Source organism: Myotis brandtii, unplaced genomic scaffold (genome assembly GCF_000412655.1).
Source record: "Myotis brandtii unplaced genomic scaffold, ASM41265v1 scaffold434, whole genome shotgun sequence".
NCBI lineage: Eukaryota > Metazoa > Chordata > Mammalia > Chiroptera > Vespertilionidae > Myotis > Myotis brandtii.
Window position 1 is genome coordinate 2,711,987 of NW_005366599.1, and position 25,116 is coordinate 2,737,102.

Genomic DNA, 25,116 nt, shown 5'->3' on the forward strand with positions numbered 1-25,116 from the left:
TTCTTCCGTGAGCAGTTTCCTCCTCCTGCCCCAGCCCAAGCTGGCGTCTGACAAGGCCTCTTCACCCCCTCGCAGAGGGTGACATGTCCCTTCCCAGATGGAAGCCGAGGTCTCCATCGGCCAACAGCCCGCTCTCCAGGCAGCTGGGTGGTGCTGCGGGTGTGGCCTGTTTATGCCAGTGGTTCTCGGGGTGTGGGGGGTGCCAGCTGGCTGTGCGGACCTCTGGGCTGTACCCCCCTCCTCACTAGGTCCACTTCCTAGTGAGACACGGATCGTGGGCTTCTCTGAGCCCAGTGCACATGCCTCCCTCCCTTCGCTGCCCAGAGCACCGGGGGGTCTGAGCGTCTCCGAGCTTGTGGAGGTGTTGCCACCACTTCTCCTGGTGTCGGCCCTGTGCTGGGGGGCGGCCCTCCCCCTGGTGTCAGCCCTGCGCTGGGGGGTGGGAAGGTGCCCTCCCCCTGGTGTCGGCCCTGCGCTGGGGAATGGGGAGGTGCCTTCCCCCTGGTGTCAGCCCTGTGCTGGGGGACGGCCCTCCCCCTGGTATCAGCCCTGTGCTGGGGGGCAGCCCTCCCCCTGGTGTCAACCCTGTGCTGGGGGACGGGGAGGTGCCCTCTCCCTGGTGTCAGCCCTGTGCTGGGGGACGGGGAGGTGCCCTCCCCCTGGTGTCGGCCCTGTGCTGGGTGATGGGGAGGCTGCCCGGGACAGGCTCTTGGCTCTTGAAAACCTCGTGGTTCTCCTGAGGGTGCAGATCAAGCCAGTCCACGTGAAACACGAGATAACACGGGCCTCCGTGTGTTTGCTGTCACGGTTTGGGTGAAAAAGGCTTGAATGGCGCCGTGTTCCCGAGGGTTGGAGAGGTTTAGAGTTGCTTCCCGACACTTGAGCTGAGGCCTGAGGTGCGGTGGACATTAGACAGAGTCTGGGGGTTGGCATCGTATTGGGGGCGGTCACTTGCCTGCGTGTGCCCAGAGGGGCACCGTGGCCTCCAGAGACCTGGAGAGACCGGGTGAGGTCACCGCAGCCGAGCTCCATCTGGAGGCGCCGGGAGCTCAGCGGATGGAGTGTGCTGGGTGTTTCATATCCTGGGAGCCTCCCAGCGACTAGGTTAGCACTCGGGGCTCCTGTAGAAGAAGCCGTGTCTGGACAGGCCGCTGCTGGGCAGAACTGGCTGGCTGGGGCCGTGCGTGGCCCTCTGCCCTGGGCAGGCCGTGGAGGAAGCACTGCGAGACCTGGTGTGGCCACGACTCAGACATGGCCCAGACCCTGCGCCAGGCCTCCCGCCCCTCTCCCGTGGGCTGTGAGCCCTTTCCGTCTGTGGTGGAACTGGAGGGTGGTCACCCTTGTCCTTCATAACCACTTCCTCTCCTTGACGAGCAGAGGCCCTGGAGTCGGGGCTGCTGAGGTCACCGAGCCGAGCTCCATCTGGAGGCGCCGGGAGCTCAGCGGATGGAGTGTGCTGGGTGTTTCATATCCTGGGAGCCTCCCAGCGACTAGGTTAGCACTCGGGGCCCTTGTAGAAGAAGCCGTGTCTGGACAGGCTGCTGCTGGGCAGAACTGGCTGGCTGGGCCTTGCGAGGCCCTCTGCCCTGGGCAGGCCGTGGAGGAAGCACTGCGAGACCTGGTGTGGCCACGACTCAGACATGGCCCAGACCCTGCGCCAGGCCTCCCGCCCCTCTCCCGTGGGCTGTGAGCCCTTTCCGTCTGTGGTGGAACTGGAGGGTGGTCACCCTTGTCCTTCATAACCACTTCCTCTCCTTGACGAGCAGAGGCCCTGGAGTCGGGGCTGCTGAGGGGGGTGTGGGTGAAGGTTTCCACCTGCCGCTGCTGTGAGAAGGGGACCTCCACGCCAGTTCCGTCTCCTTGATGGGATTAGGCACTGTGTTAATTGCTGCTCAGAAAAACTGCCAAGTTTGTTGTTTTAGATGTTGGCGTATAAAATATTGCAGATGTCATCCTAAATGCAAATCGTGTCTGGCCGGCGAGATCGCTGTTGATCCGTGAGCACGCTGGGCCTGGTTTGTATCCCAGGCGGGAGGAGGGAGAGGAGCCTTGCCCTTGGGTGGTAATTGCAACTTGGATGGTGATTCCAGACCTGGGGGGGGGGCGGGTAGGGCTGGGGGCGGTGTCAGGCCTGTTCTCTGGCGCTATCTCTCTCTCAGAGAGCTCGGGGCTCTGTCAGCAACACGTGGTTGGACTTGGCCGGAGTAACGCAAGAAACAATCCCGCTCTTCGCCCCGAGAGCTTGCCCAGCGGCTCTGCGGGCGCCCGGGCTGGTTAGCTTCTGGTCGCCGCCTCGAATGCTGCGTCTCTAGTGAGTGTCTGATGGCCCCAGTGACTCAGTCCTTAGGGGCTTCTGAGTCTGTGGCCTCTCGCCATTTAGGATCAGGAGAGACTGGTCAGAATTAGAGGATACCCTACAGTTTATTTATTTTTATTTTTTAATTTGTTGTTAATCCTCACCCAAGGATATTTTTCCATTGATTTTTGGAGAGAGTGGAAAGGACGGGGAGAAACAGAGAGACACATCGATTGGTTGCCTCTGGCAGGTGCCCCAATCAGGGCTGGGGATCGAGCCTGCAACCCAGGTACATGCCCATGGCCAGAATTGAACCCAGGACCCTTTAATCCACCAGCCGACGCCCTATCCACTGAGCCAAACCAGCTAGAGCAGAATACCCTACAGTGTATAGCATTTTTATTTTATATATTAAAAACTTTGAATTTTGAAATGATTTTAAAATGTCAGAGAATCTGTAGGAACAGGACAAAGAAATCCCATCTCCTCTTCACCTGGATTCCCCAGTTGTTCGCGTTTCATCCTCTTCGCTTTGCCATTCTCTGTGTGTGCATTTTTCTGAACCGTTTGCAAGTGAGTTTCAGACATGATGCCCTAATGTCTATTCCTGAAAACTGGGACACTCCCTTGCATAACTTAGTACAATGATAAAAACCAGGAAAATAGCATTGATGCATATTATTATCCAGTCTACAGGTTTATTCCTGTAGCCAGTTATGTCCCAATAATTTCTTTAAAGCAAAACGTTATTATCACCACCACCACCACCACCACCATCATCAACATCATCATCTGGACTAAGACCCAATCTAAAGCTCCCATACTACATGTTCCCATTGTACTTGTCTCTTCCATCCCATCAACGAGGTGCAGTTCCCTCACCTTCCCTGGTCTTCCGTGCTTTGAAGAACACAGGGCAGTAGTTTGCAGGCTGCCCTTTACGTTGGGTGTGTCTGGTTCCCTTGTGACTAGATTCAGGATGTGCAGTTGTGGCGGGAACGCCACAGAAGGCACGCCGGGCCCCTTTCCAGGCATCGGCATGAAGGATGCGTGGAAGCAGCTGTCCCGTGGCTGGAGTGGTGAACTCTGATCACCGGTCAGAACGGAGTCTGCTGGGCTGCCCAATGCCAACTCGTTGCTTTCCCTTGTAATTAATTAGCATTTTGTGAGGAGACATTTAGGTTTGTGGAAGTACTTGTTTCATTCAACGTGCTTTAGCATCCAATGATAATTCTCGTCTGAATCAATTATTACTGTAATGTTTGCCAGATGGTGTTTCTTTTATAAGTTTATCTATTGTTTAGTACTATCTACTCAGTGTTTTTGAAGAGCTTTTGCTTTCTTTAATTTACTCATTTATTTATTGATACCCAAATGGGCCCGTATGTTCCGATTTCAGTCAGTGGGTTACATGGTCTAAGTTACATTCAGTGGGTGGCATACTTGCCCACTGGTGTATATGCTAGTTATTTTGATGGAGAAGTTGTCACTGATTTAGCTGGCGGGAACCCTCTCAGTCTAAGGGCTGGGTCCTTTTGCGAACCCCCTACAATATTTTTCACAGCATTTTATTATGAAAAGTTTCTGAGATACAGAAAGTTAACAGATTCCCCCCCCCCCCCAGTGAAGGAGAGAAACATCGATCAGCTGCCTCCTGCACATCCCCCACTGGGGATGTGCCCGCAACCCAGGTACATGCCCTTGACCGGAATCGAACCTGGGACCCTTCAGTCCGCAGGCCGACGCTCTATCCACTGAGCCAAACCGGTTTCGGCCACACTTGCTTTATTACACATCTGCCATCCGGCCATCCGGCAATCCCTCTTGGTTTTTAACTGCTTTTCAAAGGAGATATCGGGACACTCCATCTGTAATCACCTCAGCAGACATGGTATCGTCCGGAGTCCAGGGCTTGTCTATAGTTCCTTTATTAGGTGAAATGTACTTACAGTGCGGTGTGCGGATATCAAGTGCGCCATTTGACGTGGGCTGACAATGCGCTCGGCTGTGTGAGCTCGGACCCCCATGGAGATGTGGAGCACAGCCTTCCCCCAGCAGTTCCTTCATGTCCCTTCCAGTCGGTCCTGACGTCTCCCTCAGCGGAACCACTGTTCTGGTTTTGTTCCTCCCACAGCTTAGTGGGCCTGTTCTGGAACTTCCCAGACAAGGAGCATCAGTCTGTGTTCCTTTATGTACAGCTGGTGTCATCAGAGGGATCTGAGGCTCACCCACGCTGATGATCATATCAGTCCTATCCGACCCTCATCATATACAACCTACACATTGTATACAGTTTCCTATGGACCCTCATCATATACAACCTACATTGTATACAGTTTCCTATGGAACCATCATTGAGCTTATTCTGTTTTTTTTTCTTTCTTTTGTTGTCTACCATTTTGTAGTTGTGTATTTTCACTTTGACAAAACATATAATATCTATATATTATTCTACCCTTATTTCACACTTAATTTAGATCCATCATTTAACTACATTAACTGCTTCCCATAAGTCCATTTGCCAGAGTCCTCTCCTGGTGGGATGAAGTTCATTCCCCTGTAGAGTCTGTAAGAAGGGCTCATGGGTCCCTTAGTCCCTCAAGCCTTACACGCTTAAAGCTCCTTTGCTGTAGCTTTGATTGTGAAGATCTTTGCTGGATGCAAACGCTTTGAGCCCCACCTTCTTTCTCTGAGTTTCACAAAATCGGCTCCGTCCCTGCCCGGCTCTGTCGGCTGCTTGGGCGGAGTCTAATGACGGTCTAAGTCTCTTGCCCTTGGAAGGGATTTGATCTTTCGGTCTGCAGACTGTGAGGCTGTTTTCTCGAATGTTTCTGAGGTGTTTAATTCCATTTGCCGTGTTATGTTTCAGATTTCCTCCCGCCGAATGGGTGTATTTTTGGAGTGGTTTTCATCAGCCGAAGTATTTGGAGTCTCATGTTTGTTTTCCTCTCTTAGTGGCCTTTCGGCAGATGGAGCCGCTGACACCCCTGCATTTCGCAGGCCAGCTGGCTGGAGTGGTTTCTGTGATTTTTAGCTCAAGGGCTCCCTCTGCTGTCAGTGTAGCACAGTGCAGCTTCTCTAATGGCTGGCTTCTGTGGCAGGGGTGCGTGTGTTCTTGGATTTACTTTATTATTGTTGTTTCGCGGGCTCCTGAATGTCCACCTCTTCCTTTCTCCCATTCACTGCATGCTTTCCGGGTGATGGCCCCCTCCCCTCCCCTCCCGTCTCCCCCACGCTGCCTGCGGAGCCAGGACCCCCTTGAAGGCCCTTGCCTCCAGTGGACGTTCTGGTCCCTTTGCTTCCTTCACTGTTACTTACTTTTTACTCAGGGTGCGCTTTCTCTTCCTTCTGGCGATTTTAGTTCCCTCCTAAGTCCTCTTCACGCGGCGTTGGGACCCTTTCCAACCCTCCTCGCTCTTTGCAGAGGTTTGGGGTGAGAACTCAAGAAAGAGCTTCACTGGAAATGGTGTTTATTTTTCCACTCCCAGGTAATTTTCTGTTTATGGCGTGTCTCGCTCCTAGCCATGCTGAAGTGGTGGGTTGGTGTGGTTTTATCGGTTCTTCCCTCTGACCTGTGACGGGAGACACGGTTACTGTGGCCATCGTCACCGTGGGTCCCGGGAGGACGCCGAGTGGTGTTTTAAGAGTTGGTGCACTGATTTCGAGTCTGAGAGTAAACGCACTTTCATATTCACGTACACGCGTGCGTCTTGAAGCTTGGGAAGGTATGTTCTCTTAGGAAAGTGGCGCATCTCCCTGGGAGCGAATTCACACCCTTCAGCTGCTGAGCCAGCCCTTCTCCCGGGCCCTGGAGGTGAATACTGGGGAGGGGGTGCTTCTGCATTTAGGGGGCAGACTCGCCTGGACTTCCACTGCTGGGGGGCACACGGAGGGGGGCTTGCCCCTCCGGCCACAGGCGAGTGTGGTCGGTCCATGATGTGCACACACGTGGGTCTCAGGGGCTGGGGCCCTGAAGCCCACGTGGCACCAGACTAATGAATGTACGGTTTCCTCCGAATCCCTTACATGGGACGTTCGAGGCAGCTGGAGGCTGGACGAGCCGCCATGGGGGAGGGGAGAGACTCTGATGGGGGACACGGCGGGCCATTCTCACGGAGCCTTATTTAAAAAACCTTCCGAGCGAACTGCCATTCATGGCATTGGCTTGCTTGTTCATTCATTCACTCACTCACACATTCAGTGACTATTGCCCCAAACTGCTGGCCCAAGGATCAAAGCGCGGCCCGGGGCTGGGCCTTCAGGCTCCGGAGCGCCGTTCCCGCGGCTGCTGGAGATTCTCAGTGTGTGTTCGCCTTTGAAGGAGGAAGTCCGTCCAGAACCAACCTGTTCAATGTTGTTAAACTGAAAACTGTGCAGATGTCTTTGGCTGTGGACTCTCCTCCTCCGGACCCTGTGGCAGGCAGAGCCTGTGCAGCGGGGCCGCCTGGGGCCCAGTGGAGAGCGTGAGCTGGGATCGAGGCAGGTCTGTGCTTGGTCCCAGCCCCGCTGTTCGTAGCTAAGGGACCCGGGCCACACGCCGCGCTAGGCTTTGGCCTTCTCGTGTAAGGTAACGATTCCCGTGCTCGTGGGAGGGGGATCAGGTAAAGAACTGGCAGTTTCACCCCATGGTCAGGAAGGGTGGTGATCGCTTTGCGCCAGGTGGTAGTCCCTGCCTCCCCTCAAAGCATGCGTACACGCATGTGCACTGCACACACGTAGGTGCACACATGCACACGGCACGGGCTCTTCATCTCCCGGCCCGGAGGCGGCAGTGACCTGCCTTCCAGCCGTGGTCAGAACTGCCGGGGCCCAGGTGGGGGTGGGGCGCCGACTCGTGGCTGGTTATCGAGCTGCTGTGCCGCCGCCAGACACACTGCGCCGGGTTCCTGTCATGGCAGCCAGATCTGGGAAATGGACCAAGCGTGGTTTCCAGCTGCATGAACACTTCAGGGCCATCAGCGAGCAGAGGATGCTCTGGGGAATCCCTTGCCCGTGATGTCAGACAGGCAGGGGGGCTGGGGAGGCTGTCCTCCTCCATCCTCATCCGGGTGACAGCATCGCCTCGCAGTTCCTGGGGCGCCTCTGGGTGTGAGGGCCCGCACTCGGGTCTTTGGGGGCTTGGGGGAGCAGAGATCTGATTCGCATGGACTCTCTGCACTCCGCTCTCGTCCTCGCCCTCCCTTCCTCTTCTCCTTCCTGCTGCCTGGCTCTGGCACCTGCAGAATGTGTTAGGAGTCACACTGCCCCCGCGCCCACTCCTCCCCCATGAGGCAGTGTCTGTGCCTGGGCCAGGAGCTTGTGTTTTGTGGGCTAGAAGGTCGGGCATCCTGGGCCTCCCTGGAGAGCCCCGCCCCTTGCTCTTTGCCCCAAGGGCTGTGCCCTCTGCAGAGATTCCATACAGATACCTCTTCCTTCACGGCACCGCCCCCTGCTGGGCCAGGAAACGCCTGTTGGTCTTCCAGCCCCCTTGGAGGGAGCTGTGTGGGGTGACTACATGGGCCCCGTTCCTGGCCCACCGCACACCGGCCCTGCAGGTGGGCAGGCTTCTCTTGCAGGTCCCACTTCCTCCCCCGCGTGGGCGAAACGCCAGCCTCAGACGTGGTGTGAGGATGTGAGCATGCAGGGCGATGCTCATGAGATGCCTGGACACTGCCTCGCACAGAGGAAGGGATCGGGGAATATCAGCTTGCTCCTCAGGCCAAGTCCTTCGCTTTCCTTCAGTTCCTGGACAGTTTCCTTCCGGGTCTGCTTACCCCACTGGTTAACGGCCTCTCCTCCCTGCCTCCCTGGCCGCCCCCAGAGACACTCTGTCATGGCCCAGCTTGGGTGTTTCCCTTTTCTTTTCTTTTTTTTAAAATATATTTTTATTGATTTCAGAGAGGAAGGGAGAGGGAGAGAGAGATAGAAACATCAATGATGAGAGAGAATCATTGATTGGCTGCCACCTGCACGCCCCACACTGGGGATCGAGCCCGCAACCCAGGCATGTGCCCTTGACCAGAATCAAACCCAGGACCCTTCAGTTCGCAGGCCAACGCTCTATCCATTGAGCCAAACCAGCTAGGGCTACCTTGCCTTTTCTTACCTCTCATCCATCTACTCATATATCCTTCCAACCATCCATCCATCCTTGCACCCATTCATCATCCATCCACCCATTATTCACCCATCCATCTACTCATCCACCCATCTACTCCTCCACTCATCCATCATCCATCCATCCATTCATCCATCCATCATCCATCCATCCACTACCCATCTACCCATTCACTCATCCATTATCCATCCATCCACCCATCCATCCACCCATCATTCACCCATCCATTCATCTTTCCATCTATCCATCCATCCATCCATCCATCCATCCATTATCCATCCATCTACTATCCATCCACCCATCTACCCATCCACTCATCCATTATCTGTCCATCTGTCCATCCGTCCATCCATTCATCCTTTGCTTTGTTTATCTAACGATTTATTAGGTGTTTCCTCCATGTATATATCAGGCTGTCAGAAGCAAAACAGATTCAGTCTCTACCCTCACTAAGTTTACAGTCCAACAGAGAGAATGAAGATATGAAACAGTTGTGTGTGTGTGTGTGTGTGTGTGTGTGTGTGTGTATGTGTGTTAGAGGTGGGTGCTGGGCAGGGAGAGGACTGCTGGGAAATGAATAAATAGCAAGGTCATCAAACCTAGCCCAGTGGGTCAGGAAGGCTTCCTGGAGGAAGTGACTTGTGCCTCCTTGAAATCCAGAACATCAGCCGGCAATCAACCGAGTGCCTACTCTTTATAGGAGGTACCAGGGTTACAGAGGGAGAGGAAGATGCCAACTAAGGAGAATGTGAAGAAATGGTTAACAGAGGCCTCTTCAGTACATTCATGGATGAATGTGCCTTTGCCAGGCTTATATTTGCTACGAAATCCTCCCAGCATGTGTTAAATCTCCAACTCCCCACGAATAAGGAGCTTAGAAGAGCTCATGGGGCTTTTCACTTGGCTCATGAATATGCAAGCAGGCTTCCTGTAAGCTCACATTTGATTTTATTAGATGTGTTTTAATTTATTTATTAGCTCTCAGGTTTTTGTTTGGATCTGGGAGAAATTTCACAGAGGCATCGTCCTGTCTTCAGTGTGGTGGGGAGAAGGCAGCCAAAGCAGCCAATCAGGAGGAAGACTCCAGAGCCCCTGGATCAGCCCCAGAGGCCAGGCTGCTGCTGGGCTCATTGTAACCACAGAACAGTCACACTCACCCTCAGCACCACAAACCCTCAGGGCGTGTACAGGTGTAGACGCAGTGCAGGCCTTTACGTGGAGGCAGGCCATTCTCGTACGTCCCCTGGTGGGAGGCAGGCAGCTCCCTGCAAGGTGTGGCCATAGGTCTTGCGGGCCTCACTTTACAGCCAGAGAGACTGTGGCTTAGTTGGGAATGTGCTAGGTGCTCAAGGTCAGGCTGCTCAAGGTCAGGCTATAAGCCAGGGGCCGGGGCACTCGGTGAGCTTTCTGCTGGACGGCGTGGATCAGCACCCTGTAGGCCCCATCGTTGGCAGGGGCACCACGAGGGGGCTCCGCTTCACCCAGTGGTCAGAGGAGGACCAGAACCGCCCAATCCCACGCGTGGCGTGTGTTCATGATGGAAACGTTTTCTAAAATGATTTCCACGTGCTACAATGATTTTTAAAGGAAATCTGCTCTATACTGTTTTGTTTTTTAACATATATTTTTTTACTGATTTCAGAGAGGAAGGGAGAGGGAGAGATAGAAACATCAATGATGAGAGAGAATCACTGATCGGCTGCCTACTGGGGATTGAGCCCACAACCCAGGCATGCGCCTGCCCAGGAATCAAACCATGACCTCCTGGTTCATAGGTTGACACTCAACCACTGAGCCGCTCTGGCCGGTTGCTGTGCCCTGGTTTCATCTTTAAACTTCATTATCATTTGAAACTCTCAGCTTTTCGGTGCCACTGCTCTCTGCCACGAGGGTGGGCCCTGCTGCTGGGAGCAGGCTGCAGGCTGGAGGAAAGGTGCCTGTCTCCTGGGGTTGGGCCGTTGTCCAGGGCCAGACTCTTGGGCCTTGAGAGACATTGGTGTGTGTGTTGGTGGAAGCAGCTGTCCCCTGGTGGACCCCTGGCACCTGCGCGTGCATTGTAACCATTTCACACGAGGCATCTCCATTAGCCTGTGGCGGCAGCATGATGGAAAGAAAGGGCCTGGCCCTCCCCTGTCCTCACAGAGGTTGGAGAAGAGTCGAGAAGTGTCCGAAAGGGCTAAAGGCTGCCAGCTGGACAGGGTGCCTCAGCTGTTGCAAATTCTCAGTAATGACGGAATCTTTTATTCCCCACAAAGCCCTCCTCCTCTCACGCCTCCCCCTCTCCCTCCCCCTCTCTTTACCTCCCCTTCCCCTCCCCAGCAATGTCCTGGGAATGCCTCTGACCCCCAGTGGGAATTCGTTTCCTGAGGCATCGGATTTCTGGAGCTCGGAACATCTCTTTCCCAAGGGGATGGGAACCCCTGGGAGGTCAAGTCGCCCACAGGAGTTGCGAGGTTGGCACCGCAGTGCCATGTGCCGAGTGGTGACAACTGCCCGGGAGAAATGCGGAGAGGACCAGGATGATGCTGGGTTCCCGGCCCTGCCTTGGCCTCCTCTCCGGAGAAGGTGATAGTCACAGGCGCACAGGTTTCCTTAGGCTCTGTGTCCTGCCCAGGGCGCAGTCGTGGTCCCCTGTCCCCAGGGAAGGCCCTGCTCCCTGCTGGGAGGTGGCGACACTGGACACTCCTCCCTCACCCGCTGCTCAGGCTCACCCACCGCCTGGCCCTGCTTCCTCGCCTCCCAGGTCGGGATCCCCACACCCGCGGGTCCATCTGGGATCGAGCACAGTGTATAGGAATCTAGGGACATGCCGTGTGCAGCCCGAGCCCGGCCCACCGCCGCTCTCAGTGAACATCTGCTCCTCTCCTTCTCCGCTTCAGGTTCATTGTCCCCACGTCCCGCAAGGACCCAGTGGGCGTCTTGCTCTGCGGGGACGAAGGGCCCAGGCTGGGGGCCCAGCTAGAGCGCTCGGAGCCTTAAGGTCGCCACAGGGCTCCCACCTCCCTCTCAGCCACCCGGCTCCCGCAGTAAAACATCGTTTCCTACTAAATGATGTGTCTGACATTTACCAAAATTTTATGTGACAATTTAGAAGGAAGCGGGTGCATTAAGCAGCCTTATTAATATTGCGGGACGTGATTAGGGAGCATCACGGCCGTTCGACCGCAGGCTCTGATTTACGGGCTCCGGCGAGAGGCGGGGGGCGGCCTCTATTGGGCCAAACACCTTCCGTGCCAATCACGCTATAACCGTGAGAATTGGAGACGGTCCCTGTGATGGCGCAGCCCTGCCCCGGGGGTGGTGCTGGGCACCTGGAAAAGCCTGGAGGGTGCCTCTCCATCCGGGGGTACATGGCTGGGCACGGGGGCGTTTAACCAGGAGTGTACCTCTCCATGGGGGGGGGGTACACGGCTGGGCACGTGGGTATTTAACCAGGAGTGTGCCTCTCCATGGGGGGGGGGTACACGGCTGGGCACGTGGGTATTTAACCAGGAGTGTGCCTCTCCATCTGGGGATACACGGCTGGGCACGGGGGCGTTTAACCAGGAGTGTACCTCTCCATGGGGGGGGGGTACACGGCTGGGCACGTGGGTATTTAACCAGGAGTGTGCCTCTCCATCTGGGGATACACGGCTGGGCACGGGGGCGTTTAACCAGGAGTGTGCCTCTCTATCCAGGGGTGCACGGCTGGGCGTGGGGGCGTGAGACCTCTCTAGGAGCCGAGGGCTGTGGCCACTGAGGCCTGCCCTGCTGGGGTCAGATAGCGCCCTTCCTTCCCGGAGGTCCCTCCCTGAGCTCAGCAGCCAGAGGGAGGGCCCTTTGGTGCTGGGACAGGGCAGCTGTCATAGGGTGATGGGCCCTTCGGTGCTGGGATGGGACAGCTGGCACAGGAGTGATGGGCCCTTCGGTGCTGGGATGGGGCAGCTGGCACAGGAGTGATGGGCCCTTTTTTGGGATGGGGCAGCTGGCATAGGGGTGACCCCTGTGTCCCAGGCACCTGCGTTCGAGGCGAGGAGGCAGATTTGCTCACACAGCAGGGGGGCCCCATCCAGGGTACACTCGAGTCTGCACACGGATTGAGAGCCCGTGGGTCCCCCTCTCTGGGTGGGGCAGGTGGCCTTGGCTCCGTGCTGTTGGGGATCTGCCCAGGCAGCATCCTCACCCTGGTCGGTGGGTGTGAAGTTGGGAAGCTGCCAACAGCCCCCTAGGCCAGGTCTGGAGCGGAAGGGTGAGCAGAAGGGAGGGGGTGGGACAAGCAGGCATCCGGGGTCCCAGTGCTCGCCATGTGTGTGGCATGAGGGGTTCGGTCTAGGCCAGCGTGTGCCTCCAGGGTCAAGAGCCGGGTGGGGAGGCAGTGCCGACCAGGCTGAATTCAGGCTCCACTTGGCAGCTCCCCTGGGATTCCCAGGCCCCGGCCAGGAGACGCCCACGCCTTTGTCCCGACAGCCTGTTTGCTTTGGAGCCAGAAGTCGGATTCACTCCAGAATGCCTTGTGATGCTTTGCACTAAAGATTAAAACACAAGTTACCAGACAACGTGCAGAATTCCTATCGGGTTATTTCCTTTGTAGCATGTAACTGTTATTTATTTATTTGTTGGCGGATTTCCAGATTTCCTCGCTGGAGAAGCCCCCTGAGGGCCGGGGTGTGCCTGCCCGTGTCTGTATGGTGCTGGCCTGAGCCTGTGGCGGTGCCTGGCAGGCAGGAGCCACAGGACTCTCGTGGTGAGGGGCGGAGACCGATGCCTGCAGTGACCTCGGTCCATCTTCCCAGAAGGTGGCCCTGCCTGGTGTGTACCCAGCTCCCCTTGGTGGCGTCTTTTCTCCACCGTCTTTCTCTTAATAGTTATGGATTATGGAAAAGAAGAACAAAGCCCATTAAGAGGTTCCCCTACATTTGATTTGAGGAAGTTTTCATCAGAACGGCTCCATTTATTGGCCTTTAGCGTGTAGCTTTATTCCCTTCTAACAAAATGAATATTGCCTTGTCTCCTTGAGAAAAATTGATCTCCTCCGGGAAGGAGAGCAGCAGACTCCTTCCTCGCTTTCCTCCTCCTTCTCTTCCTCCCACGGAGACAGGACTCGTCTCCCAGGTGGTGGGTGGGGGAAACAGGGATCATTGGCCCAGAGCTAATTCCCAGAGATTCATGGTCTTGGGCGCTCCCACCGGGTGTGGGACGCTTGCCCGAGTCGCGTGCTGATGATAAATGGCGCCTCTAACAGGCCGTCACATTGAGATGTTTAGTCCTTCCTGCTCGGAGATGACACATTCATTTTCTCTCGGATTTACACGGGATTATTAATAAAAGATCAGCGTTGGATATGACAAGTGAGGGTTTGCAGAAGTGCCGGGCTCCACGGAGGGACACAGTGTTGGCCAAATGAGATGTCAGTGGGGTCGAGTGACCCAGACGCCGGGGTACGTGAGTGATGCCCACGAAACGCAGGAATAGAGTTCCGTCTTTCCAGTGGTATTGAGTCCAAAGAAAGGGGGGCTCCCCTTCTCTCACCGTGTTTTCTCTGCATTGTCACAGACCAATCACTTTAAATGCAAGTAATGTTTTCCGTTTTGTTTTCAAGAAACCCGAGAGGATTTCAGCCACTGAGTGCTTGATCGTCTCACCTATTTGATGAGCATTTATGAAGTGCTTACTGTTAACAAGTTATTATGACTGGTGGGGGGGGCATAAGAACTGGGCGAGCTAGACAATGCAGGTCTAAAGGATCACCCCATTTCTCTGCTGCAAAACCCTCAGTTGCTTCCCATCCCTGTGAGGGTGAAGTTCAGGATTCTCAGAGGGGGTGGGGGGCTGGGAGCCAGGTGGGGGGCGACCCTCCTGCCCCAACCTAGACACAGCCTCTCATGTTCCCTGTGTTTTTTCTTCACAGCATTTGTGGTCACACTTACTTTTATTTTATTTTATTTATTTTTTCACTGTTACATTTAAAGCCAGACTCCTCACTTCTCCTTCACTGCAGTGAATACATCCATGTTGCCTGGCTAATCTGTGTCTTCAGCACATTTAGAACAAAGTCCACTCTCGTTCAACACTCCCCCCCCAAACCCAGGCCTGCCTGTTCCCTGGCCTCATCGCCCGCCTCCCCCACTTCTCTGCCCGCAGCGACACCACAGGCCTACCTACCAGGCTGCTGACCTTGCTGCTGTCAGAGAGCTCTCCAGAAAGCTCTGCTGGGGAGCCTTTGGGACTGGGCCTCGCCTTCATCCAGGCTTCTGTTCAGATGCCGTGGCCTGGGAGAGCTCTCCCCGGCTGCCTGCCCCACGGGGCTGCCGGTTGTTAGAGGACATGCCTGCTGGAGGCCCGTCTCCATCCTTCCTCCCCCCAGCTCCAGGCCTGCACGTGGCAGGCCTCTCCCTCCTCAGCTGGACACTGAGCGTCACAAACCCAGGGCTCCAGCCCTGGCTGGTGTGGCTCAGTGGATAGAGCGTTGGCCTGCAGACTAAAGGGTCCTGGCTTCGATTCTGGTCAAGGGCACATACCTTGGTTGTCAGCTCCTCCCCGCCTGGGCCCCTGGTCAGGGCATGTGCAGGAGGCAACCAACCGATGTGTTTCTCTCACATTGATGTTTCTCTCTGTCTTTCCCCCTCCCTTCCACTCTCTCTAAAAATCAATTGAAAAATATCCTCGGGTGAGGATTAACAAACAACAAAAAAAGCAGGGCTTGGGGCCCTCTGTCCACACAGCACCCGGAGCACCTCCCACAGAGGCCTGGCCCACAGTAGCTGCTCAGTCAACAGTAACTGAATACATCACTGCAGTCATAGAGGAGCTTCCGGCCTCCATCCGTGCGCCCGGGATCTCGGGGCAGGGCATGATTGCGTCCTGCAGACCGGCCCCGGGCCATTCTGGTCACGACTGCCTCCTCCCACGCGGCCTTTGCTTCCGGTGACCTCCAGCCACAAAGTGAATTAAGAAGCTGAGGTCAGCAGCCCGCGTTTAACGATCCCCGGGAAATACACACTGGTCTCTTCCTCTGCGTCTGGAAGCTCTAGCTGCCCCTCATTCTGTTTCCAGTCCCCACTGAGACGTCCTGGCCATGTGGGGGGTTCAGGTGCAGGAAAATTCGGGTCGTGCCCACTGGGGTTCCTAAGAGGCTGGGCCTGCGGCCTGGGGGAGACCGCCCACATTCAGCACCGGGTGCTGGACAGCGCCCGCGGAGGCTCAGGCGGCCACAGCGGAGCAGGCGCAGGCAGCCAGAGGTCTCAGTTTTCCTGGGCTTTTAGGCGCATGAATCCACCCAGTAGCCTCGTTCCCTGATAAGAAGCCTCTTTTACGATTTTCAATTTGCCCCTATTTTAATGAAAAGGAGTCGGGGTTGCACCGCCCAACAAGGAGCTAATCAAATAAGGCAAATTGGTGTTACCTTCTCCTCGTCCTTATTATTCCGAAGGCTCCAGCTGGGCTGTATTATGCAAAGCAATTGGTTTTCATATCTGGCAGATTGCAGCCCGCCCCGGCCTGACAGCCCTTTCTTCCCTATCAGTCCATAAACAGCTCCGAGTGGCTGGACAGGGTGGGGGAGGGGACGTGCTCCCCACCAGCCTTCTCGCTCCTTGTCCCCCCCCAATCCTGAGGCTCCTATAAACAAGTCAGAAGGAAAAGGCCAAAGTTCCTAAACCAGCCCCTCCCTCTCAGATTGGGGCTGTCCTGGTGGCTTCTCCGGTTTCCCTTTGGCGTTCTCCCCACCTCGCTGTGCTCTAGCCATCAATTTCTGCCTCGCTGGGTGTGTGTGTGAGGGAGATAAGCAAGGAGACATCCCCTTCCCAGATGCACCCCCCCTCCGCCTTGCAACAAAGGGAGGGGCTATGGGAACAATTTAAATCAGGCTCTCACGATCCTTCCTTTATAAGACGTGGTGGGCCCTGAGCGGCTCTGTGGGCTCTGAAAGTGCCCTTGGCGGTGGCTTCCAGAGGAGGGAGAGGGCATCTTGGATGTGCCTGGGATTGGTACCAAGACGCCAGGAAGCGCTGCAGTGGGTGGTTTGCTGGTTTTGTGCTTCCCAGCTCTGTGACCTTGGGAAAGCGACCTCCTGTCTGTGCCCCAAACCTTCTCATCTGTGAAACGGATCACGGGACTCACCCGCTGCAGTGGCTGTGGGCTGAGAATGAGAAACGGGGGTCTCGGGTTTGACCCTGTGTCTGACGCGCCATCACACTTGGTACAAGGCTGCTCTTGTTGTCATAGTGAGCATTGTCATTCTTATTAGTGACATTTTAGACCCGGCTCTGAGCTTCGAATGGTGCATTTGAACCAGGTCGGTCTGTGTTGTCTGTGCTGGAAGATCGGAGAGAAAGGCGTGGGTCTATAAAACGAATATGCTGCAATGAAGGGCGGCGTTTCTCGTTTTCTAACTGCCCCCTGGGAGGGAGGCTTCGCGCTGGCTCAGGAACACACCCGCGCTCTATGACACAGCGCTCCCTGCCTGGCCACTGGGGCTGCTTCACACTGGGGTCAGGGCTTGGAGGCTGCGGGAACTTCCCGCCAGCCAGGCCCTGCTATGTGCCTTGAAGCGGGAGGGACGGAACCAGGGCAAGGAGAAGACACCGAGCGGCTGCCCAGGGTGTGGGTTCTAGCGGGAACGTAGGGGAAGTCTTTGCAGGTGTTCACGGTGTAGAAGCCACCCAAATGTTATGCACGGAGTCCTGCCGGGAGCGAGGACATCACCTGTTCTCAGAGGGAAGCCGCAAGGACAGATCTGAGGAATTCACCGGAGCAAGAGCTGGTCAACCAGAACGGAGCTCACAGCTCAGAATCTGCCACCTCTAGGCCAGGTCCGGGGGGGTGGGGGGGGAGCAGGCGGACTGACAAGAGACTATCACCCTAGCTCTGAGGAAGTCCACAGTCACTGGAGGAGCAAGCGGGGTCCCAGGTGTCTGCATGGTAGTGTAGCTAGTCGGTTAGTGACGGGGAAAGTGGGTGGGAGGTCTAGGGGAAGAGCCATGAACCTGAGCTATGCGGGTTCACTGATTTCTAAATTTGGACTTAGGCCCTATCCAGTTTTGCTCAGTGGATAGCGCATTGGCCTGCAGACTGAAGGGTCCCAGGTTCGATTCCGGTCAAGGGCACATACCTTGATTGTGTTGCAGGCTCCTCCCCGGCCCGGGACCTGGTCAGGGTGCGTACAGGAGGCAACCAATCGATGTATTTCTCTCACATTGATATTTCTCTCTGTCTTGTCCTCTCTCTTGCACTTTCTTGAAAAATATCCTTGGGTGAGGATTAAAAAAAAACCACAAAATAAACTTGGACATAGGCACTGGAAAGAATATCCAGACTGTTCCTTTTGTAGGATTAACCTAGTCTTGGATACAACCCCCCATTGCTCCATAAACGGGAGCGAGGACATCACCTGTTCTCAGAGGGAAGCCGCAAGGACAGATCTGAGGAATTCACCGGAGCAAGAGCTGGTCAACCAGAACGGAGCTCACAGCTCAGAATCTGCCACCTCTAGGCCAGGTCCGGGGGGGTGGGGGGGGAGCAGGCGGACTGACAAGAGACTATCACCCTAGCTCTGAGGAAGTCCACAGTCACTGGAGGAGCAAGCGGGGTCCCAGGTGTCTGCATGGTAGTGTAGCTAGTCGGTTAGTGACGGGGAAAGTGGGTGGGAGGTCTAGGGGAAGAGCCATGAACCTGAGCTATGCGGGTTCACTGATTTCTAAATTTGGACTTAGGCCCTATCCAGTTTTGCTCAGTGGATAGCGCATTGGCCTGCAGACTGAAGGGTCCCAGGTTCGATTCCGGTCAAGGGCACATACCTTGATTGTGTTGCAGGCTCCTCCCCGGCCCGGGACCTGGTCAGGGTGCGTACAGGAGGCAACCAATCGATGTATTTCTCTCACATTGATATTTCTCTCTGTCTTGTCCTCTCTCTTGCACTTTCTTGAAAAATATCCTTGGGTGAGGATTAAAAAAAAACCACAAAATAAACTTGGACATAGGCACTGGAAAGAATATCCAGACTGTTCCTTTTGTAGGATTAACCTAGTCTTGGATACAACCCCCCATTGCTCCATAAATTCCTATTTAATATCCAAACATAAACCCTCTCAAGAACACATCACTCCTGTTTCTTCAGTTATTCATCATCTTCTCGCTGCCTAATGTGAAAGATACATCATGTCCTAAAGTGGTGGAGGAGTGCGCCTCAAATGTTTAGGGACAGCCTCTCCCCCGGGTGCACTGTCCAGCCGTTCCCAACAACATGCCATTTCATTACTTACCCGGTCCTTCCATCATGTTCCCTGTGGGGAACCCTACGAAGGGGCCCAGGCTGTCCTTATTAGTCATGAGGAACTTTATTATGTGGCAGGTGGCATGCTGGGCACCTTGTGTCCCTCACACCGTCTACAACTGAGAGGTCAAGTAATTTGTTCAAGGTCACATAGCTCATAAGGAGCTGAGCCAAGATTTAAGATGTAACCTAAAGCTCACTCTAAGTCCCATGATCATCTTCTTTTTAAAAACTTATTATGGGCCTGGCCGGCATGGCTCAGTGGTTGAACGTCAACCTATGAACCAGGAGGTCATGGTTCAATTCCCGGTCAAGGCACATGCCCCAGTTACAGGCCTGATTCCCAGTGTGGCATGTGCAGGAAGCAGCTATTCAATAATTCTCTCTTATCATTGATGTTTCTACCTCTCTTTCCCTCTCCCTTCCTTTCTGAAATCAATAAAAAAAATATTTAAAAAACTTATTATGGAAAATTTCAGCGATGTACAAATATAGATAAACTAGTCTCGTGAACTCCCCCATACTTATCATCCACTTTCAACTATGGCCAACACGCGACCCGTCGTGTTCACCCCTCCTCCCACCACCACACACGTTGTTGTGAGGCACATCTCAGACACTCTATAATTTCATTGGCACATGTTTCAGTCTATATCTCTAATATTATGGAAAATTTCAGCAATGTACAAATATAGATAAACTAGTCTCGTGAACTCCCCCATACTTATCATCCACTTTCAACTATGGCCAACAGGCGACCCGTCGTGTTCACCCCTCCTCCCACCACCACACACGTTGTTGTGAGGCACATCTCAGACACTCTATAATTTCATTGGCACATGTTTCAGTCTATATCTCTAAAATGTAAGGTCTCTTTTTAGAAATACTTCTGCACCATGATTAGTACTCTTTAAAATTAATAACAATCTATATTAATAAAAGCATAATATGCTAATTAGACCGGACAGCCGAATGACCTTCTGGACATCATTCTGGACGTCCTTCTGGACAAAGCCGCCGTGGCGGAGGCCAAGGCAGAGACAGGGGCGATCAGGCTAGCAGTGGAGCAGTTAGGGGGTGATCAGGTTGGCAGGGGAGCAGTTAGGGGGCAATCAGGCCGGCAAGGGAGAAGTTAGGGGCAATCAGGCCAGCAGGCAGAGGGGTTAGGGGCAATCAGGCGGGCAGGGGAACAGTTAGGGGCATCAGGCTGGCAGGCAGAGGGGTTAGGGGCAATCAGGCGGGCAGGGGAACAGTTAGGGGCATCAGGCTGGCAGGCAGAGGGGTTAGGGGCAATCAGGCGGGCAGGGGAACAGTTAGGGGCATCAGGCTGGCAGGCAGAGGGGTTAGGGGCGATCAGACAGGCAGGCAGGTGCGCAGTTAGGAGCCAGCGGTCCTGGATTACGAGAGGGATGTCTGGCAGTCAGACATCCCACGAGGGGTACTGGATTTAAGAGGGTGCAGGCCAGGCTGAGGGACCCCCCATGTGCGTGAACTTCATGCACCAGGCCTCTAGTTCTAAATAACATTAAATATCCAGTCCTGTTCAAAGTTCCAATTGTTTCACAAATGCCATCTATTTTTTTAAAGTTTGGCGTGTGTTTTTTTGGCTCAGTATTCAAGTGAGGTCTACACATTGTGACTGTTGATGTGTCTCTTTCTTTATCTCTTTTAACCTACATGTTCCCATTTCAGATGGTTCCTACCTCTTTCTCATTGAGTTTGTTGAGGAATCCGGGACATTTGTCTTGTGCAGTTTCCCACAATCTGGATTTGCTGACGATAGCCCCGCAGGTCCTTCACTGTGTTCTCCTGCCGTCTGTGGATCTTATAACGTGGGAGTTAGATCAAGAGGCCTGATTGATTTCAAGCTCCTTTTCTTTTTTTTTTTTTCACAGAAAAATGTTCTTCCATCAGGGACACATAACTTCCTGGTTGTTTCTCTTCTGTGATGTCAGTCACTGTTGATGATCCATTCATTCTTTAGGGGTTACAAAACATTCTCTCACATCTTCATTTATTGGCTGGAATACTTTTGTAGACAGAGTTCTCTCTTTGTCTATTTGCTATCTCAAAGGAACAGTTTGTACAGGAAAGGATAAATGCCTGATTCTTTATTTTCTCTCTCTCTCTCTCTCTCTCTCTCTCTCTCTCTCTCTCTCTCTCCTCTCCCCTTCCCTCCCTCCCTCATTTTTTGTTTGTTTGTTTGGTTTTTGGTTTTTTGTTTTTTTAGTTTTCAAAACATTGCATTAGGTCACTAGCATCCTCCAATAGTAATCAATTGGTGTTGTGCTGTGTGTTTCAGGATCATTATGAACTTATGGATTTAGACATATTCAATGTGTTTTAATTCACAGCACTTACTATTTTATTGATGCTCTAATTGTCCTGTCTTTGATCAGTCGGAGCCTCTTTGAGTTAGTTCCTAAATCTTTTTCACATGATTTTAAGTCTTTGATACTGCTCACGTCATATTTAATGGTGAAACTGAATGTTTTTCCTCTAAGATGAGGAACAAGACAAGAGTGTTTATTCTCACTACTTCTGTTCAACATTGCACCAGAGCTTCTAGCTAGTGTGATAAGGCAAGAAAAAAAAAAGGCATCTAGTACGGAAAGAAAGAAGTGAAACTATATTTATTCAAGGTAGAGGATTCTAAATCAAATGCAAAAAAATCATTAAAATTAATAAATAAATTTAGCAAGGTATCAGTATCAAGGCTACAGTATCAATACACAAACATTAACTGTATTCCTATATAGTGGGAAAATACTAAAAATTCCAATGAAATTGGAAAAACAACTTAGTTCACAATAGCATCCAAAGAATAGAGTACCTAGATAAATTTAATTTACAAAATGTAAAGCCCGTGCTACAAAGTCTTACTGAGAGAAACTAAAGATTTACATAAATGGAGAGACATTCCATGTTCTGTGATTGGAAGTGATTTGAAGATTCAATAATTCAGTATAGTTAAATAGCAATTATTTCCAAATTGATTTCTAGTTTCAGTGCAACCCCTATCAAAATTTTAGCAGGCCTTGTGGTTGTTGCAGAGATTGTCGAACAAATCTTAAAATTTATATGGAAATACAAAGGACCTAGAATACCCAAAATAATTTTGAAAAATAGGGGTAAAGTTGGAGGACTTATACTCCCTGATTTCAAAACTTATTATAAAGCTGCAGTAATCAGGGCAGGTAGTATTGTCACCGGATGGGAAGGGAACAGATTGTGAAGTCCAGAAATAGAGCTTTATGTTTATGGTCAGTCAGTTTATTTTCAACGAAGGTGCAAGAGCGAGTCAATGGGGCAGAGAATGGCCTTGTAAAAAAATAGAATCAAAACCCAAACCAAGCCGTCCTGGGACCATTAGATACAATGTACCAAAAATCAGCCTGGAGCCTTAGCTCACGCTGCACAAAAATTAACTCAAAATGCATCATAGACTTAAATGTAAGAGCTAAACCTATGAAACTCTTAGGAAAAAAACACACAACAGCGGACTTTTATGACCATGGGGTTAGACATAAAATTCTTAGGACACTAAAAGCATGGTTCATAAAAGAAAAAAAAGATAAATTAGACTTCTCCAAAATTAAAAACGTTTGCTCTTTAAAAGAAACCATTAAGCCCAGCTGGTGTGGCTCAGTGGCTGAGCATCAACCTATGAACTAGGAGGTCATGATTCGATTCCTGGTCAGGGCACATGCCTGGTTTGCAGGCTGCCTCCAGTAGAGGAGGCAGCCTATCCATGATTCTCTCTCATCATTGATGGTTCTATCTTTCTATCCCTTTCCTTTCCTCTCTCTGAAATAAAAAGTGTATGTACAAATATATATATATATATAATAAAAACAAAAAGAAACCATTAAGAAAAAGAAAAGTCTCCCTAGCTGGTTTGGCTCAGTGGATAGAGCATTGGCTTGCGGACTGAAGGGTCCCAGGTTCAATTCCTGCCAAGGGCACATGCCTGGGTTGCAGGCTTGATCCCCAGTAGGGGGCGTACAGGATGCAGCCAATCAATGATTCTCATCATTGATGTTTCTATCTCTCTCTCCCTCACCCTTCCTCTCTGAAATCAAGAAAGAAATATATTAAGGAAAACACACACACACACACACACACACACACACACGCACGCACTAGCACAAAACAAACAAACAAAAAACAAAAAGAAAAGTTGCTCTTCCCATCCCAGGCGCTTCAGGAGTGGCGGGCTTCGGTATAGAGATGGCCAAGTCCAAGAACCACAACTAGTCCTGAAAATGGCACAGAAATGGCATCAAGAAACCCTGGGCACAAAGATAGGAATCTCTTAAGGGGGTAGACCCCAAGTTCCTAAGGAACATGTGCTTTGCCAAGAAGCACAACAAGAAGAGCCTGAAGAAGATACAGACCAACAACGCCAAGGCCATGAGCGCATGTGCCGACGTCACCAAGGCCCTCATCAGCCCAAGGAGGTCAGGCCCAAGATCCCAAAGGGCAGCAGCTGCGAGCTCAATCAACTTGCCTACATCGCTCACCCCAAGCTCGGGAAACATGTTCGTGCCCATATCGCCAAGGGGCTCAGGCTCTGCCGGCCCAAGGCCAAGGCCGAAACCAAGGCCAGGTTGTGGGTGCGGCTGCAGCTCAGGCTCCCAAAGGGGCCCAGGCCCCCACGAAGGCTCCACAGTAGAGGCCTCTTTCTGCTGATGTGAGGACGGAAGGACTGGTGGGACCCCTGGTTGCTGTCTGCCTGGAGCTGGCGTCCTCCTGTGCTATTTGTACAAATAAACCTGCGGCAGGATCTGTCAAAAAGAAAAAGAAAAAGAAAAAGAAAAGTCATGGATTGGGAAGAAAATATTTGCAAATCATGCATCTGATAAAGGACCTGTATCCAGATTTTATATAAATAACTCTTACAACTCAAAGAGAAGGTGACAAAGAACTCATTTAAAAATGGGCAAAAGATTCAAGTAGACATTTCACCAAAGAAATCATAGGAATGGCTAATAAGCACATGAAAAGAGGCTCGCCACCATTAGTCATTAGGGAAATGCAAATTAAAACGCTACCCCACCCCCACAAGAATGGCTGTAATCCAGGACACAGACAACGCCACGTGTCGGGGAGCATGTGGGATGTGAGAACCCTGGTGCAGCCCCAGTAGGAGTGTAAAATGCTGCTGCCGCTTTGCAAAACAGCCCGGCGGGGTTATTTGTATTCAATCAGACCAGGCAGAACCGGACAGGTTCTCATGGCATCGGAGTGGTGGACGACACTATTAGGTTGCTCATTACTGCAAGTTAAAATGATGCCGCTTTGCAAAACAGCCTGGCGGGGTTATTTGTATTCAATCAGACCAGGCAGAGCCGGACAGGTTCTCATGGCATCGGAGTGGTGGACTGGACACTATTAGGTTGCTCATTACTGCAAGTTAAAATGACAGGTCCATTGATTAAGGCCATTTAACTGGACACCCTGGTTCCCTGGGGGATTACATTCTGCTGAAAATGGTGGAAGACATGGCCCTTCCCACGTTCCCGAAATGCCCAGGGAGGGAACTTGCCCTTCTCCCTTCCAGGCTCTTCCACTGCTCTAATAATTAAGTTCACACAAAACAGACTAAACAACACCTTTAATTTTGTACGTGCTGGACCCCAAAGGTACGTGTCCCTCAGACAGTGAGGAAACTGAGGCGCCTATGCCATCTGAGCGAAGGAGAAGGGGCGGGGCCTGGGGCCACAGGGAGTGGGAGAGCCAGTGTTGGGAGACAGGTTTCTGTGTCAACAGTCACCCCTGCTGATGGCTCTCTCCAGTCCAGGCTCCCTATCTCAGGTCTCAGGTCTTCTAAGTAGATCAGGGAGAGGTTAGGAAAGACTCTTCCTGGGCCAGTTAGGCCTGATTGCCTTGGACTCGAACAATCTGCACGCTGACGTGGCGTGCTGTGGAGTCACGGATTCTGTCCCCCCTCAGCCCTGCCTCTGGAACTTCCCCGGGAATTTCCCGTGCGCAAGCTGAGTGGGTAGATTCCTCCGGCTCCTGGAACCAGGTTCAGTCCTGAGAATAGTGGGCTCAGTTAACCGCATTGCAAGTGATCAGAGGTTCCCTAAGAGGCACGTCTGTAGAAACAGAGAGAAAAACAATGGTTCGGGCTTGGACAGACTGTAATGCCAGTTTCTTGGGGGCCTGCACAAGACTGTGTAGACGTGGGTTGTCGTGGTGGTTGCCCGGAGCCGTCCACCTTTAGCTCTCGTGGCTTCGGAAAAAGGGCAGCTTTAGCTCTAACAATTCCAGGCCGGAGGGTGGGAGGAACATGGGAGCATTCATATGGAGGGTGGTAGCTCACTGTTGGCAGGAACCAGAAGAATCCAGGGTCTAGTCCATTTCCAGGGAGAAAACAAAACCTCGAAGACGACTAACAGCACCAGAATGTGATACCCACAAAGGCGTGTTACTGAGACGTTATTTTTCTTTCTATCGTTGCCTCCTTTT

The 25,116-nt window shown here is 52.7% G+C and overlaps 1 protein-coding gene and 1 pseudogene across 1 annotated transcript in view; both read left to right on the plus strand.

Annotated features, from left to right (window-relative positions):
- CAMTA1 (calmodulin binding transcription activator 1) overlaps window positions 1-25,116 on the plus strand; it is a 694,930-nt gene that overhangs the window by 338,187 nt on the left and 331,627 nt on the right. The window lies entirely within an intron of this gene.
- Window positions 22,873-23,428, plus strand: LOC106727488 (annotated as a pseudogene).